The sequence below is a fragment of the Lissotriton helveticus genome, chromosome 10 (genome assembly GCF_964261635.1).
Source record: "Lissotriton helveticus chromosome 10, aLisHel1.1, whole genome shotgun sequence".
Classification (NCBI taxonomy): Eukaryota; Metazoa; Chordata; class Amphibia; order Caudata; family Salamandridae; genus Lissotriton; species Lissotriton helveticus.
This window is the reverse complement of record NC_136071.1, coordinates 989038153-989053227: the sequence shown is the minus strand read 5'-3', so window position 1 is coordinate 989053227 and position 15075 is coordinate 989038153. Positions and strand designations below refer to the sequence as shown.

General features: G+C 43.9%; 1 protein-coding gene across 1 annotated transcript in view; it reads right to left on the bottom strand.

The window, feature by feature from the left end:
• LOC144784705 (putative acyl-CoA dehydrogenase 6) overlaps positions 1-15075 on the bottom strand; it is a 683661-nt gene that overhangs the window by 564809 nt on the left and 103777 nt on the right. The gene's annotated exons all lie outside the window — the stretch shown is intronic.

The following is a 15075-nucleotide window of genomic DNA, read 5'->3' as shown; positions in this document are numbered from 1 at the left end:
TATCATATCAGTGCCTAAATTAAACAAGCATGTTCAATGCAATCAGTCTCGCATCTATGAAAGTTAGAGCTCTTGGCATAGAAAATGACAATGCTTTTTACTTTTGTTTTTTTACTTGCAGTGAATTGATCATATTTGCATAGTGCTATTGCCATTTGTAGAACCTGGCGGAGCTGGAGAACCAGAAAATGGGAATTAGGATATGAGGCAGGCAAGAGTAATATGCGGCCTGATTAAAAGAAAAAAAAGGTAACATCCTGGAAAAAACACTCATAGAGAATGCAAGATTAAGTAAAGCATGTGAAATGTAAGCAGGAGCAACATGGTTATCTTAACGTTTTAACACTTATTATTCAGAAATCAATGAGTGTTTGCCAGACATTGCTTCTTTTGGAGCAGTAAGTAGGTAAAAGGATGAATCAGTCCCTTAATGGCCCAAATCCCCTCCCAAGCTGCCACTTGTAGGACTACTCTGCTGATGATAAAGCTATAATGGTTTTTCTAAATGCTGATATTTCTCAATACCAATCATACATCATTAACTAGTGCATTATTTTAATTTCCTCTGGAGGTTAGTTAACATCATATAATTACCACTGTAAATAAAATAAAAAAATGTTTTCAGCTTATTAGAACCAAGTCCTGTGCACAAGTTTGGAGTATTGGTTATAGTGTCAAAACCACTATTCAAAGTGCTTTATGTGCAGAAATCATTATGGTCGACATCAGGAGTATTTTTATGAATATTTTTTTATATCAATTTTCTTAGGTTGAATACAGAAAGAAAAAAACAGCCTACAAGTGTTTAGTCACAAAGTAATAAACTTGTGACTCTTCAGGGCTGTAGAAAAAACAATCTCTAGTGCGATAATCGCAGTACCGGTAATAATTCCATCCGGGTATTTGAACGGGTTCCGCAACTGTAACTTCAGAAGGAGAAGGTGGAGTGTCACTCTTCCCCAGTGTTTTCGGGGTCATCAGAAAACACAATGGGCGGACGTGTACGTCAGAGTGGTGGGGAGACCCTAGCTCCCTGGTGTGGCGGGCGAGAATTGGGTCTGTCTTGCCCGCCACACCAGGGAGCGAATTTCTTTGTTTGGGTTTGTTTTCCCCTGACCTGGCAGCACCATATTTATTGTTCACATCTTGTACTCCTTTGCATACCTGCTTGAGCGCCATTTCTTCCTGTCTTAATTCTAAACCCATCACCCGACCATTAACATTTTTTCAGCTGATATTTATGGGGATATTTCCTTCTCTTTAGACTTTAGATTAGTGCCCATCTGTGATGCGATTTTGATACTTCTGCATATAAACACGTGATCATGCTGTGGGTGTATCCCTTCAAAGTACTTCCTTTGAATTCATCTTCGCCATTAATGTAGATAGGGCCCAGAAGAAATGATAGGATGGTCTCATACTGGCCATTTAAAATGTGAGTTGTAATAAGGCATTTTCATTTAAAATGCAATTCGCTGATCATCTATGGTATCTAGTTTCTGTGCATTCATATGACAATGTATTTTTGCTCCGGTATGCTTTGTGGCATATTTCTGATTAGCCTTGGCACTTTGGGCTTTGAAACAGTAAGAAGTGCTATTGGTGACACTAGGTGCACCTACTCACAGTTATCGACATAAGCAAGAGGTGCATCAGTGATTTATGAAGGTGGACTTCGTCCCCATGATGCTGTTGCCTAATGAAAAGGTTAAGCAAGTATGTTAAGATTATTGGCCAAGTGAAGCTGCTGGGTTATCACGTAAATGGATAGTGTTGTTATCACTAGAAAGGGTTACTAAGCATCCTTATGTGCTGGATATAGTTAATCACTCTAGGACAGAGAAGCTGCTGGCATGCTTCGATTAATCACTAGCTATTATAAAACGCAATATCTCCCCTTGGTGGCCAGTGGAGCAAGGTAGAAGAGTACATAATAGAGCTGACAGCGTAGTGTCCAATGTCCATAGTGCGGTGTATTGCTCAGAAAGCTGGGGTTTGTTTGCTAGTGCAGCAGGCCTGTCTCACAAGGCTCCTGGCTCCGCTCTTAATCACTCTAGTACGTTATTCAGCAACAGAGTGACAGGCTCTCTTGGGCAATAGGGGGTCATGCCAAGGTGGTACTCCTTTGACAATTGTGGCTTCTGCCCTCATGACCAGGCCACGATTACTGGTGGGCAGCAGTTGAATTTAATAGTGGGGTAGAGGCCTAAGGAGTTCAATCCCACTCCGGTCTGCAAAGTGGTGTAGAGGAAGGTGAAGTCCAGAGGCAGAATACTCAGCTTTCTTCCTTTGACGAAATAAGGACTATAATCCTAGAACTTGAGACAATGTCTATGCCATTGAACTTGTGTTGCAGATAGAGGTAGACTACCTCGAGCACTCAAAATCTGCCATGCACCAGCAGAGTCTGAGATCCAGTTGTGCTCTACACTGGTGTGAGGGACTTAGTGCTGCATAAGTTATGCAGAGATTGCCAGTTGTGTATGAGTCTACCACAACTCAAGGAAGAAGATTTTTCTCAGCCCATCGCTTGAGAAATAAAAGGCATGTAGCTGACATGTCTGACCCTGCGATGTGACTGGTTTTGAGACAGGCACCAGGTTGCAGGAATGGGACTTGGCAACAGGAAGTGCAGTAACAGAGCGCGGTAAAGCCTGGCCTCAGCACAAGCATGGGGCTGCAATACTTGCAGCCAAAATACTTTGGAAGTGGGGGCTAAGTATGGGCTTCAGGTGGCCTTGCAGGCTCGAAACAACATGGTTGATGGTGCCCTGTACTGCACTCAGGATAGGACACTTCTCACGAGGCGCTTGACAGCAATTGGTTATTCACAATACATGTGCATTTAAAAGTTATAAACAGCCATGAAAGTATACTACGATATGACATTCCATAACATCCATTGGCTCCCTGAACTTGGACTAGAACCAGCTTCAGATCCATATGGTATGCCTCACTGCTTTCAGGCGGCCAGTACAAATGCCGAGGTGCTCCAGACATCCCATTGACTTGGACCACTTTCTGTCTTTCCCACAATCAGCCTCTCCCTTTTTAGTTCCTTGGTATTCCAAGGTTACTTCTGAGTGTTGTATTTTGCGTGTGTATTGGAACGAGAAACGTAGTATTAGATGGAAAAAGAGGTAAATGGTGGCATAAGTCCGGAAAAAACCCACTAAACGATAGGCAACCATTTTTATAATGATAATCATATGAATATATGATTATCCAAGAACACTCCAACCCCACCTTTGCCGCCACCAGCCACTGTGACTGGCAGCGTCTAGACACAAAAGCGGACACTTCATAATTTCCAGGGGAAGAGCTTACTTACCAGCTTGCCTCACTCCACGACCTTTTTTGTTACTTCGAAATATAATCACTGCCACCAGACATGCATAAAGGCTACCAGAACTATTAAACGGACACAATTCGCTTTTAATATCTACACAGAGGTGGTAACCGTGACGCAGCAGCCCATGTGAAATCTTTGCTTGCCCAAATTCTGAGTTGATTCGAAGTTCAAGGAACCCTCAAACATGTAAGAAGTTGGACCTTTGGAGTTTGCAGCTGTACAGGTCAATGTTTTACTAAACGGGTTGCAAGGTCACATCAGTTCCTGCTTGTAGCTCTTCACAGGGAGCTGGCAGATTCATGTTGGACTGAAAATGAAATGATGCAACGTTCAAGAAAGGAAATACGATACGAGGAAAGACCAGCAAGTGTTTGTTTTCTGGAGGCAAAGACAAAATACTTGTGCTAGCTCCGTGGGATAAGCACCCGCTCAGGAGGTCAGAGCGTGGCGGCTTTAAACTTTAGTCGAAGGTCCAATGTTAATTAGTCACTCAATTATGGTGGCTTATATTACTGTAACGAGCAGGTCACACATTGATCAGTGAAGCTCGTGGCTTGATTTATTGAGCTGTTTTAAGTGAATTGAGAATTAGGTACGACACAGAACACTGTCACAGCACTTAAATTAATGTATTTTGCTGACAGTTAAAACCACTTGCCTGGTGTGATGGGCAGCAATACAGAGAGATGGCAAGGTGTACACTGAAGTAACCAACAAAAATCAAAATTAGGGATTGAAGAGATGGTGCTGATCAGCACCAAGGTGGACGCACCCTCCTCCAGTAAATGGTTCAGATAATCAAAAAGGTCCAACCTCAAGTAGTTAACTGTGAGTCCAGATATTGTTGGCATACACAGTGTTTGTTAAAATACCCCTCAAACACCAAAAGAGCCCTTGGTGTCATGCTTCATCATCGGGGTCTTCCCGTTCCGCTGCGGGACGGGGCGTGCTACGACTAGCGACTACGCTGGAGCACCTTAAATATTTGTGAGTGCTATGTGAGTTGGAGTGAGTGTAGGTAGGCTCAGGGGTGTTTAGAAAAGTGAATCTAAAATGATACCTGGCTTTGTGAAAGCAAAAATCTATTTATTAGTCACAAGCTGGTATCGTTAAAAAAGGTGTAGCGGAAACTGATAGGCTTGACAATGAGCTTAATCTCCTAGTGGCGTACACTGAAGTAAATCACGAGTTGAGGGATGCGGAGATGATCTATATGTGATTTCGTATTCTCCCTCATAGCCCGGACCTCCATGGAATGAAGGCTTCCAGTGATCACCTCTAAATGCACTTTCCCCCCACCCTCCGTTACTTTTTACCCCTCACTGACAAACCGTGTTGCTTGCATCGGTATTCACAGCCCAAGCCTCAGAGCAATGAAAGGGGAAAGCCGAGGACCCCTGCCTTTAACTAGCACGTTACACCCCGTATGTGCACTGCCCATGTGTGTAGTGAGAGTCAAAGGGGTGCGAACAGAGCAGACGTCGGGATAGAGAAGGAAATATTGGGTCAGAGGGTGCTGGCGGAATGCAGGAGAGAAGGATATCGAAAGCAGCAGATGGGAGACTAGAAAGAGACGGTAAATTAGGAAACACGTGAAACTGCTGCAGGAGGGGGCAAGCACCGCCCTGCAGCAGTAGGCAGGGTCGTCCACCGCAATAGTGAGCTAGGGCAGGCGTCTCTAAAAGACAGACACTACCCTACTGCAGCGAGGATCAGAGACTAGACTCAAGGGACAAGAAGGGGAACCGTAGCGCTGCAAGTGAGTGGCATAGTACTGCAGAAGTGAAAGTTAGAGAGAATGGAAAAAGAGCAGCGCCTCGGCAACTCCAGCGGGTAAAAGGAACACCAATATCTGCTGAATTGGTTAACATCATCAGGTCATGTGATAATGTGGGTAACAGGAGAGCAAGACTGCACAATTCCGTCTGCACATCCCTGTCTGTGCCTCCCCGACCTCAGAGGGAAGCTCAGAAATACCACTGCTGCCCTTAATAAGAATGTATGGCGTGCTCCTGCTTCTTGCACTTGGGTCATCTGCTCTGAGGCTCTGTAAATTGAGCCTTATTATGCAGTCAAGTGGAGGCCGTGAGCGGAGTTCTTTGAATCGGCTCTCCCTTGTATTTATTGTTAATTAATAAAATACATTGAATCAAAGTAAACGAACACAAACACCACCACGGGGCTCAAAGTTAACAAGAGAGCTTGGCGGCGGTGAAGAATGATGAAACGGGACATAAACGTTGCGCGTGAAGTAAACAAAACAGGAACACATCACTACAATCCACTGGGATACAAGAGGAAAATGAAAGTGACAAGCACAAAAGTAGAGGAAAATGAACACAAGCATGAAAGTAGTGGAACATGAAAGTGACTAGCACAAAAGTGAAAGCTCATTGAGGCATGCAAGGCTTAATGAGCCCGAAAAAGTTAGTGATCGCGCTGGAAGGTAGGCAGATGGCGGCTGCGCCCTTTCACGCTTGCGTGAACGCAAGTGCTAGGCCACCAGGCAGCACTTTGAAAACCCAGATACTAAATGTCTCGGAGCAGTGCATGCGCTGGCTCAGCGCGAGACCTAAAAAATAGACCTCAGAGAGGAGCTTGGGGCAGGCACGCAGGGAGGGGTGAGGGAGTGGAGCTGTAGCCAAGGAGGGGAAGCAAGAATTAGCAAATATCAAGAGCAGCTGTTTATAATTAGGAGGAGAGTGAGAAAGCATGGGTAGTAGGGAGTTCCTGACCCTAAAGGAAAGAGTGCTCAGACAGTAATAAATAACATGAGTAGTAACATCACATGTAAGAGGGGCAGTCCTCATGGGAGGTTACAAAAGAAAAAAGGCAGTACTAGTGACTATATTACCCAATGAAAAGCAGCCATTTACAAAGGACAGTTAAAGGAGTCAATTAGAAAGATGGGTGTTGCTTAATGCCTACATCCTGACCAGAGCATCTTTCGTATAGACTGCGCAAGCGCTGCTTAACAAGACCTAAAAATGTGAAATACAAGTAATGTTATGTTATGGGAATTGGATTAGTAGAGCACAGCGGTTACCCTGGGGTATAGTGGCGCTATGGATGATGTGCCGACAAACAACAGTGAAGAATGTCCATTATCTAAGAGCTGACATTTTAACAGATAATTTGAATCTGGAATATTTTTGAATATTTCAGACTAATATTTTATGCACTAAAGTTATGAAAGTAATAATGAACAAGTAACTTACTACCAGATAAAACCTTATGGAAGGTGACTATCTAGTCACAGATTCCTTACCTTAAAAAAAATCCACAGGCATCAGACTGGATCTGGTAATTATTAAGCAGTACCCCTGCACACTTGGGTGGTGCTGAACGGCTCCGCCTCGGCACAGTCAACGCCGGAAGTGACGTGCATGGTGCCTACATAGGCACCACTCCAGCACATGGATGTCTGTTTCCATTCACAACTTTCAATGCCAGAAGCACGGAGCCATGAAAAATGCAGACACTCTTGTATTAATGTTTCAATCATATTGCTGGAACCCATTTTGATTCTCACACTCCAACGTAGTCCTGTGACGTAAGGGTTGAAGAGATGAGTTTGGCAATAGATGGACTGCATGGATAGAGAATTGAAGATTTCATAGATGCAATAGATGAAAAACATAATTAAAAGATTATAGCATATTTGAAGAATATGAAAGATGGAGTGAAAGCCATGACAAAGAAACCACAAGACGGTGAAGTGAAGTTCGATCAAATCAAAACGGGCTTAAATGTCATACTTAATCCAATGCCAATTGTGGATTATGAAAGGTATATATTCAGCCAAGAACGCCAGAGACCAGGTGAAACCATCAATGACTGATGAGAGACTGAACGTTCTGGTGAAACACTAAGATTAATTAATTTAGTGATGAGGACGCTACCCGCCTCAGAGTAATTGAAGGATGTCTGTCAGATTCCTTTAGATGTTGAATGGTGAAAGAACTTCTGAGCCTAGAACAAGTCATCAAGGCTGCCCGCGCCGTAGTGCGTGCTGATAAGCAACTAACATGGAGGCCGGAAGCCAAAGTACAAAGCCAAGGGACACAAGGCGATGTCTTCACAAAAAAAGAAGACGTCTTAAAGATGTGGACTGCCATTTCCACACAAAGGTAAATGCCCTGCCATTGGACAGATATGCATTGGCTGTGGTAAAGCACACCATTTCATGACTACTTGCAAGGCAATGAAAAAAGTAAGTATGCCACAGCCTAAAGACAAAATGGCCAACAGAACGCTACTTCAGGAGTTAGACGTGCTCCCACAAGTCCAAGCGGTCACAACACATGAGGCAGACACCAAACAAGTTTGACTTGTCTAAATCATCGACAGATTTCCTCAGTATCAGTTTCCAGTGAAAGTGACAATGACCATTGTTCAATGTTGAGATTTACTTCAAAAAGGCATGCATATGTGAGACTAGTCAAATATGAGGAAAAATCCAAAGTGAAGAAAAGTCGCCATGAAAAAGCATCACAAACATTTAAACACTGTCCGAAGATCACTCTAAAGATAAATGGATGTTGATCGATATATATACACCTGGGGAAAAGTATCAAGATTTTTTTCCGTTACCCCAACTTATGAAGTCAAAGACTAAAGTATACACGTGGGCTGCCTCAACGCCCTTAAAGAGTCCAGGTATATTTGTAGCCACGTCGAAACATGAAAACTGTGGTAGAAGCACCTATTCATGTACTTCAAGGAATAGCTTCAAGTGCTATTTGCCAAGTTTCAACCCAGGTCCTGATATGGGACTGATACCAGTGAACTATAATATGAATGTTCATCATAAAACGAAGTCGATTTCCCTCATTATTTCCTGTGTTAGGAAAACTCAACACATTGAAAGTAAACTTGCACATACATAAGGATGTTCATCCTTTTGCTCAAAGACACAGACTAGTTGTGTTTCAGTTACAAAGAGGCTGTCAAAAAAGAACTTCATTTGTTGCTCAAACATAACATTATTGTACGCTCCACTGATCTGACACTATGGGTTTTGCTAATTACAATAGATCCAGTGAAGGAGCTGTACGCATAAGCTTTGACATGTCAGGCCAACAAGGCAACTGAGCGAGACAGACATCCTGAACTGTAATTTGTCTTGGCTCAACCTAAATTAAATAAATCACCGATTGGAGCTTGAAAGAAAAATCCAGGTATGTTACAACCTTTTTTACACATATTAGTTTGTTTCACTATAAGCTAATGAAATTTGGTATATCCTGTGCTGCCAAACGTTTCCAAGACATCTTTTGAATTATTATACAGTCTGCAATAAATGCATTTAACTATAGTGGATGACATTGTTTTTCAGAGCCACACAGAAAGAGCATGACTAAGCTCTCATGCAAGTATGTTGGCTGCTAAATGATACAGGTTTAACACTAAATGCTGACAAATGTGAATTCCACAAGAAAAGCTTGAAATTCTTTGGCCATGTTGTTAGACCTGGCATCTTTGGCGTGGTTTCTCCTATCTTTTTGCCTCTACCTCCTGTATTTTTGATGCTGTGCTGGATTTCGTTTTTGCTGGTTTAGATGCTTTGGACACTCTGCCACTGCTGATCAGTGCCAGAGTGTAAGTGCTCCCTGTGTAAATTGTTATTCTGATTGAATATACATGTTTGGCACATTTGTATCACCATGAAGTCCCTAGTAAAGTGCACTGGGTGTGCCAGGGCTGGTGATGACAAATGCTACTAGTGGGCCTGCAGCACTGATTGTGCCACCCACAGGAGTAGCCCTAAAATGATGTCTCAGGCCTGACACTGCAGTGCCTGTGTGCAGTTTAGAACTGCCATGTCCTCCTGGTCAGTGTCCCCACTGACCAGGCCTAACCCTTCCCTTTTTGTGCACATCAGTCACCCCTATGGAAGGCCCAAGGTACACCCCTGGGCAGGGTGCAGTGTATACAAAAGGTAGAGCATGTACTAGTGCAGGTAACATGCTCTGGTAGTGAATGGCAGCCATTTTCGTTTTTCACTACTGTAAGGCTATCTTGCTCCATAGGTTAACATGGGGGATGCTGGCTACAGTGGTTAACAGCATTTCTTCCCATAGGAACAGGATAGGACATAAGTATCTAGTATCCCTGAACTCAGAATTTAATAACACATCTTTTAGGAAAGGTTGTTTTTAAATCCTGTGTTTGAGAACAGCACTTTTAGAAAGTTGCTGTTCTCTCGTCTGACCCTTGTGTGTGCCTGGGCCTGTTTGTGTATTGACTGTCTGGTTTGAGAGTGACAGGGGCTGGGGGATTCCCCAAGAGGCTGGATGAGTCAGCACTAGTCTGAATGACTGCAATTGCAACTGGAGTGGTGGGAGGAGTAAGCACCTGGGCCTGAATAGGGCTGTGCCTGCCTTCCACAATGCTGGCTCCACCTCCTGCTGGGCGGCTGAGGACCCTGCCCCTCACTCTGAAAGGAAAGATGCAGCCAGCAAAACAAAGTACTCAGGACCCACCCAGATTTGGTTCAGACCGGGCTCAGGGCCCACATGCACCAAGAGAACAAAGACTTTAGGGGTATAAGTACAGGACCCCTGACAACAGAAAATTAGATCATCCTGGAATCAAGAAGGAACCTCTGCCAAGGAGAAAGTTGAACTGAAGAAGGAAGACTGTCCTGCTGTTGCTCTGCTGGACTGACCGGTTGCTTTGCTGCCAAGGAGAGGGGAAGGACTTTGCTGCTGAGCTGTGTTCCCTGTCTTGAAGGAATCTCCAAGGGCCTGAGTAGAGCTGGCTCCCTGTTTTGAAGTCCCAGGAACAAAAGGACTTCACCCCCAGCTTCCCTGAACTCTGCTGAGAGAGTTCTGTCCTTCCTAGAGTGCTTGATCCAGTTGTGGGGCCTCTGGAAGTTGTACCTGGGCTGGGAAGCTTGAAACTAAGCTTGAGAGACTTTTGAAACTGAAAAGTGTCGCCTCGCTCGCTTGCGGAGCGCATCCCCGACAGTGCGAGAAGTTTCCCGCCGCTACGGAGGTCGAGATCGTTGCAGCACCTGATGCCGCTGCCAGAGACGTCGCATCCTTCGTTTGCGGGACGCAACAGACCGGTGCGGGAAAATCGAACATCGCTGCGAGTGTCGTCGCAGAGCCTGCCGTCGCTGGGTGAGATCGCCGCACCGCTTGCTTGCGGACCGCATCACGTCGCTGCGAGCATCGTCGCAGAACCATCGCACCGAGGAGCTGCGAGAGAGAGGATCCCCGCTGGCCCGCGCATCGTCGCCACGGAGATCGTCGCAGCCCCTACGAGATCGTCGCATCGTGCCTTTGCGAGAACAGACTTCCTACGGAACCTACGCACCGGAATCCATACAAGTGGCCTTCCTCCCCATACAGACCGGATTCATCGCAACACGCCCGCTGCTGCAGCGGGGTTGTCGCATCGCCTCCCCAGGGTCTCAGTAGCAACGCATCGCTTGTTTTCCACCGCACCAGCTTCTGCGTTTGGAACTTTGTTGCAACTAAAAGGTACTGTGAGTAAACATGACGCAACTGTGAACTTTCACGCATCTGTAGAGAATTCTATCGCAACGTACAGAATTCTATCGCAACCTAAAGAATTTTAACGCAACCTTAAGAACTCTTTTTGAAACCATATTCTTAAACTGTGTATGTTGGATTTTTGTTGTTTTGGTCTTGTGTAGTTTAGATTAAAATACCTTTATTTTTCTAAACTGTTGTGGAGTCAGTTTGTGGTGTTTTCACTGTGTTACTGTGAGTGTTGGTACAAATACGTTACACATTGCCTCTGGTTAGCCTAGACTGCTCGTGCCAAGCTACCTAGAGGGTGAGCAGGGGTTATCTCAGAGGGTTATCTCCTTGCCCTGACTAGAAGCAAGGGTCCCTATTTGGACAGTGGTACCTACCCCTGCCAACTAGAGACCCCCAGTTCTAACACATGTCTTTTCTGATGGGGTATGAAACCCGATCCAGCTAAAGTACAAGCATTGTCTACTTCAATTCCCCCACAATATGTTTCTCTGTTACGACAATTTCTTGTAATGGCCAGCTACTGTTCTAGATACATGCAAGACTTTGCTACGGTCAGTGCACCGTTGCGAGAACTAATGAAAAAGAATGTGTCTTTTCCTTGGTCACAAGAATGTGAGAAGATCTTTCAAAGTATCAAACAAGCTATTGCGAGTGCCACTGAAATCGCCTACTTCGATCCCAAACTTGACACAGAGGTTGTAGTGGACTCGGGTTAGGTGTAATCCTTGCACAGCACAATGGACAGCCTAATGTCCGGAGACATATCGTGGCATATGCCAGTAAAAGCTGGTCACAAAAGGAACAGGCTTACTCGCAGCCTGAAAGTTTGGCAATGGACTGGGCTTGTGACTATTTCCATGTGTTTTTGTACGGAAAGCTCATCACAGTAGTGACTGATCATCAGGCATTGTTGAAGATATTTGGCAATTCAAAGCCAAAATGCCTCCTAGAATTAAACATTGGGGTTTGATGTTACAAGAATACAACTATACGATTCGTCATCACCCAGGGAAAGATCAGAATCCTGTGGATTATTTTTCAGGAGTGCCATTACAAAGCCCTGGTACCCGATCTAAGACTGCAGAGACTTACATCAATTTTACTGTGAAATCGAGCACACCAGCTACCATGTCTTTACAACAAGTTGTCACTGTCACAAACCAAGTTAGTGACATGTTAAAGTTGAAAGACATTATTGTATATCAGTCGTAGAACCAGTACTCTAAACCTCAATAATGCCAGTGAGTATGGGAAGTTCAAGAATGTGAGAGTTGAACTTTGTGACTCGAGGCCTCATTCTGCGAGGTACACAAATTGTTATTCCCGATAGTCTCCAACAACTAATTGGCGTTGCTCATGAGGGACATTGAGGAATAGTTGCCAATAAGAGAGCTCTCCGTGATCGAGTCTTGTTTCCGTTTCTCGACGAAAGGGTGAAAAAGAGTTGAAAACTTGTCACATATGCAACCACCTTTCGTCTCAAGTTATTGAACATCATTTGAACATGTAAGCATTGCCACACCATGCTTAGGAGAAAATTGCTATGGATTTATTTGTCCTCATGAGAATGGACATAATCTTTAGTTATTGTTGACGTATACTCACATTTTCCATTGGTAGAAGAACTTTAATCCACTCTCATGAAAAGGATTAAAAAGTTCGATGGCATCTTGGAGATATGGGGTGTACCTAAAATCTTACAATCTGACAGCTGCCCATCTTTTAATAGTCGAAATTTCACAGATTTTCTAAATCACCTTGATATAAAGCATCAAAAAAGCACTCCAGGCCTAGGTCTGGTAGAACAGTTCATGAGTACTTTAGAGAAAGCTGTTCAGTGTGCTGCACTGGAAAAACTTGGCCACAAAGTTGTTTTAAACACTACACTTCAAGCTTACCATTCAACCCCTCACTCAACGACAGGGTAAAAGCCTGCAACTCTTATGTTTGGAAGAGCCCTGATGACCGAGCTACCCCAGTGGACTAACTTTAGATCAAAGAATGAGGAAGATATTCATGCTACAGACTTTGTTCACAAACAGAAGATGAAAATATATGCAGACAGATGTAACGTAAAAATGTCACCTTTCCAAGAGGAGATTGAGTGCTTGTCAAACAACACAGAAGAAGAAAATGTGATGCTCCTTTTGAGGCTGATCCCATTTACCATCACTAACACTAACACTACTTTACAGTCACTGGAAAAGCTCTCCACTATTTGACGGACTAATTATCAAATCAGAATTGCTTTTTTTTAATCCATCTTATGCAGAGCCCCTCATAGACCTCACATATTTTCCTAAACCTACAGATAAGACCATTAGCAAAGCTGAACTCCAAATCTACCGACAGTTTCACATATATGCTTCATATTTGTGTTCGTAACCACAATGAAGTGTGCCATAACATTACCAGCTGAGTTTATTTTTAGAGTAAAGAGTTCTCTCCTTGAATGTGTCAAAAAAGAAAAAACCTTGCAGATTGAAACACCTCTCATGACAGCCACTTCATCACCTGGAAGTAGGCACTTCGGCGACCCAGTCTGAGCAAGATTAAAAAAGAAAAAAAAATCTGCTCAGACCTTTAGTTTATTCAACATTTCGCACTGATAACTAAAACAAATGTTCTTGCCATGCTGTTGAGAAAGATCACTACTCTGCTTCGGCGGTCTAATCGTATTGAACTGACCAGGGCCTCTGTAGTATTGCAAGTGAACTACTGTAGTGTTTTTCATTGTTGATCCAGTACAAAGAGACATTGCAAAGATGGAAAAACAATGCAGGTAGACTCTGTTTCAATCAAAAGAAACAATCATACCAGTCCTGAAAGAAACAAAATGATTGTTGTTAGCAGGGAATAAAGTTCACAATTCACTCTACCATCTTTAAACTAGAGAACTGACCCAATCGCCTACAAATGGTACAGAAATAGGCTGCAAGACTAATCCACAAACAACCTAGGTGGTAATCTGCCAGACCCCTGCTATGCAAACTTCACTGGCTACCTATTGCGCAACGCGCAGCTTTCAAGACAGGGTGCGTAATCTTTAAAGCCTTGGACAGCAGGAGCCCCAAATTCATCAGCTGTATGATTGTAAGGCATGCTCCAGTCCGCAATTTGCGGTCAGCCCATCTTCAGCTTCTGACTACCCCTGTCTTTAAGCTGAAACGCCAGGGAGGATGTAGGTTTTCCTAACCTGCCCCTAAATTCTGGAATTCCCTACCACTAGCGATCCGGATGTGTGACAACCTGTTGGGGTTTAGAAAGGCGCGTAAGACCTGGCTGTTTGAGCAAGCCCACGCGTAATCCGCCTCCGTCTTGACACTGCCCAAGATCAGGGCCATGAAACCTCCTGCTGACCGTGCGCTTTAGAAGTTTCTGCTAACATAACATAACATAATATAATATAACATAACATAACTATCTCTGGTAGATGGTCCCTAACTACTCTTCCAACTGAATCTCAAAATCCAGAAATCTAGTAGACCAGTCCTTTTTAAGTTTCGCTTGGACTGTGCTTGTGAAATCTAATATATTTTATAAAAATCTTTTATTATACTTTTCCTCCATTTCTATTGGCCATTGCATACTTTATCCTGTTCCTCGCGTGTTTGCTCTCATCAGTGTCGAAAGGCCCAAGTACTGTTTTCATCCCCTTTGGTGTAACTTCTTATCAGCATGTCAGTACCCTTGCTATCACTGCAAGATCTACATCCTTGCTTTGAAGCTACAGCACTGCTCAAGTGCCGTGGGCTCAGCGCACTGTGCTGGCCTCAATGGAGACCTTGTGATCCCAGATCTGCATGTGCTTTGTAGGAAGCAAACGCTTCTATCACAATGTGCCCTCACCAGTCCCCCAGGGCTGAAACAGAGACACACTCTAGTGCTCCATTTGTTTGCGAACAACTCGAGAACCAACAGCAGCCAGTGCCGCATCAGAGGCCAGACCTTGCAGACAAGCTGCTGTGGCCATAACAAAGGTACCCACAGTTGCCCACAGCCCGCAGTAGAGTACAAAGGGATGTGGAAAACCTAAAGGGAACTTAACTTCACTTTTGCACTTGATGAAGCACTTATAAATTAGGTTTAATCTATTGTTTTGTACGACACTGTAGACGGATATCTTTTTCTTAACAGAGGGACCAGTTTAGAGGTAGGAGACATGGTATTTAAAAAAAGACACGCTAATTCAAAAGCACGCATCTCAAC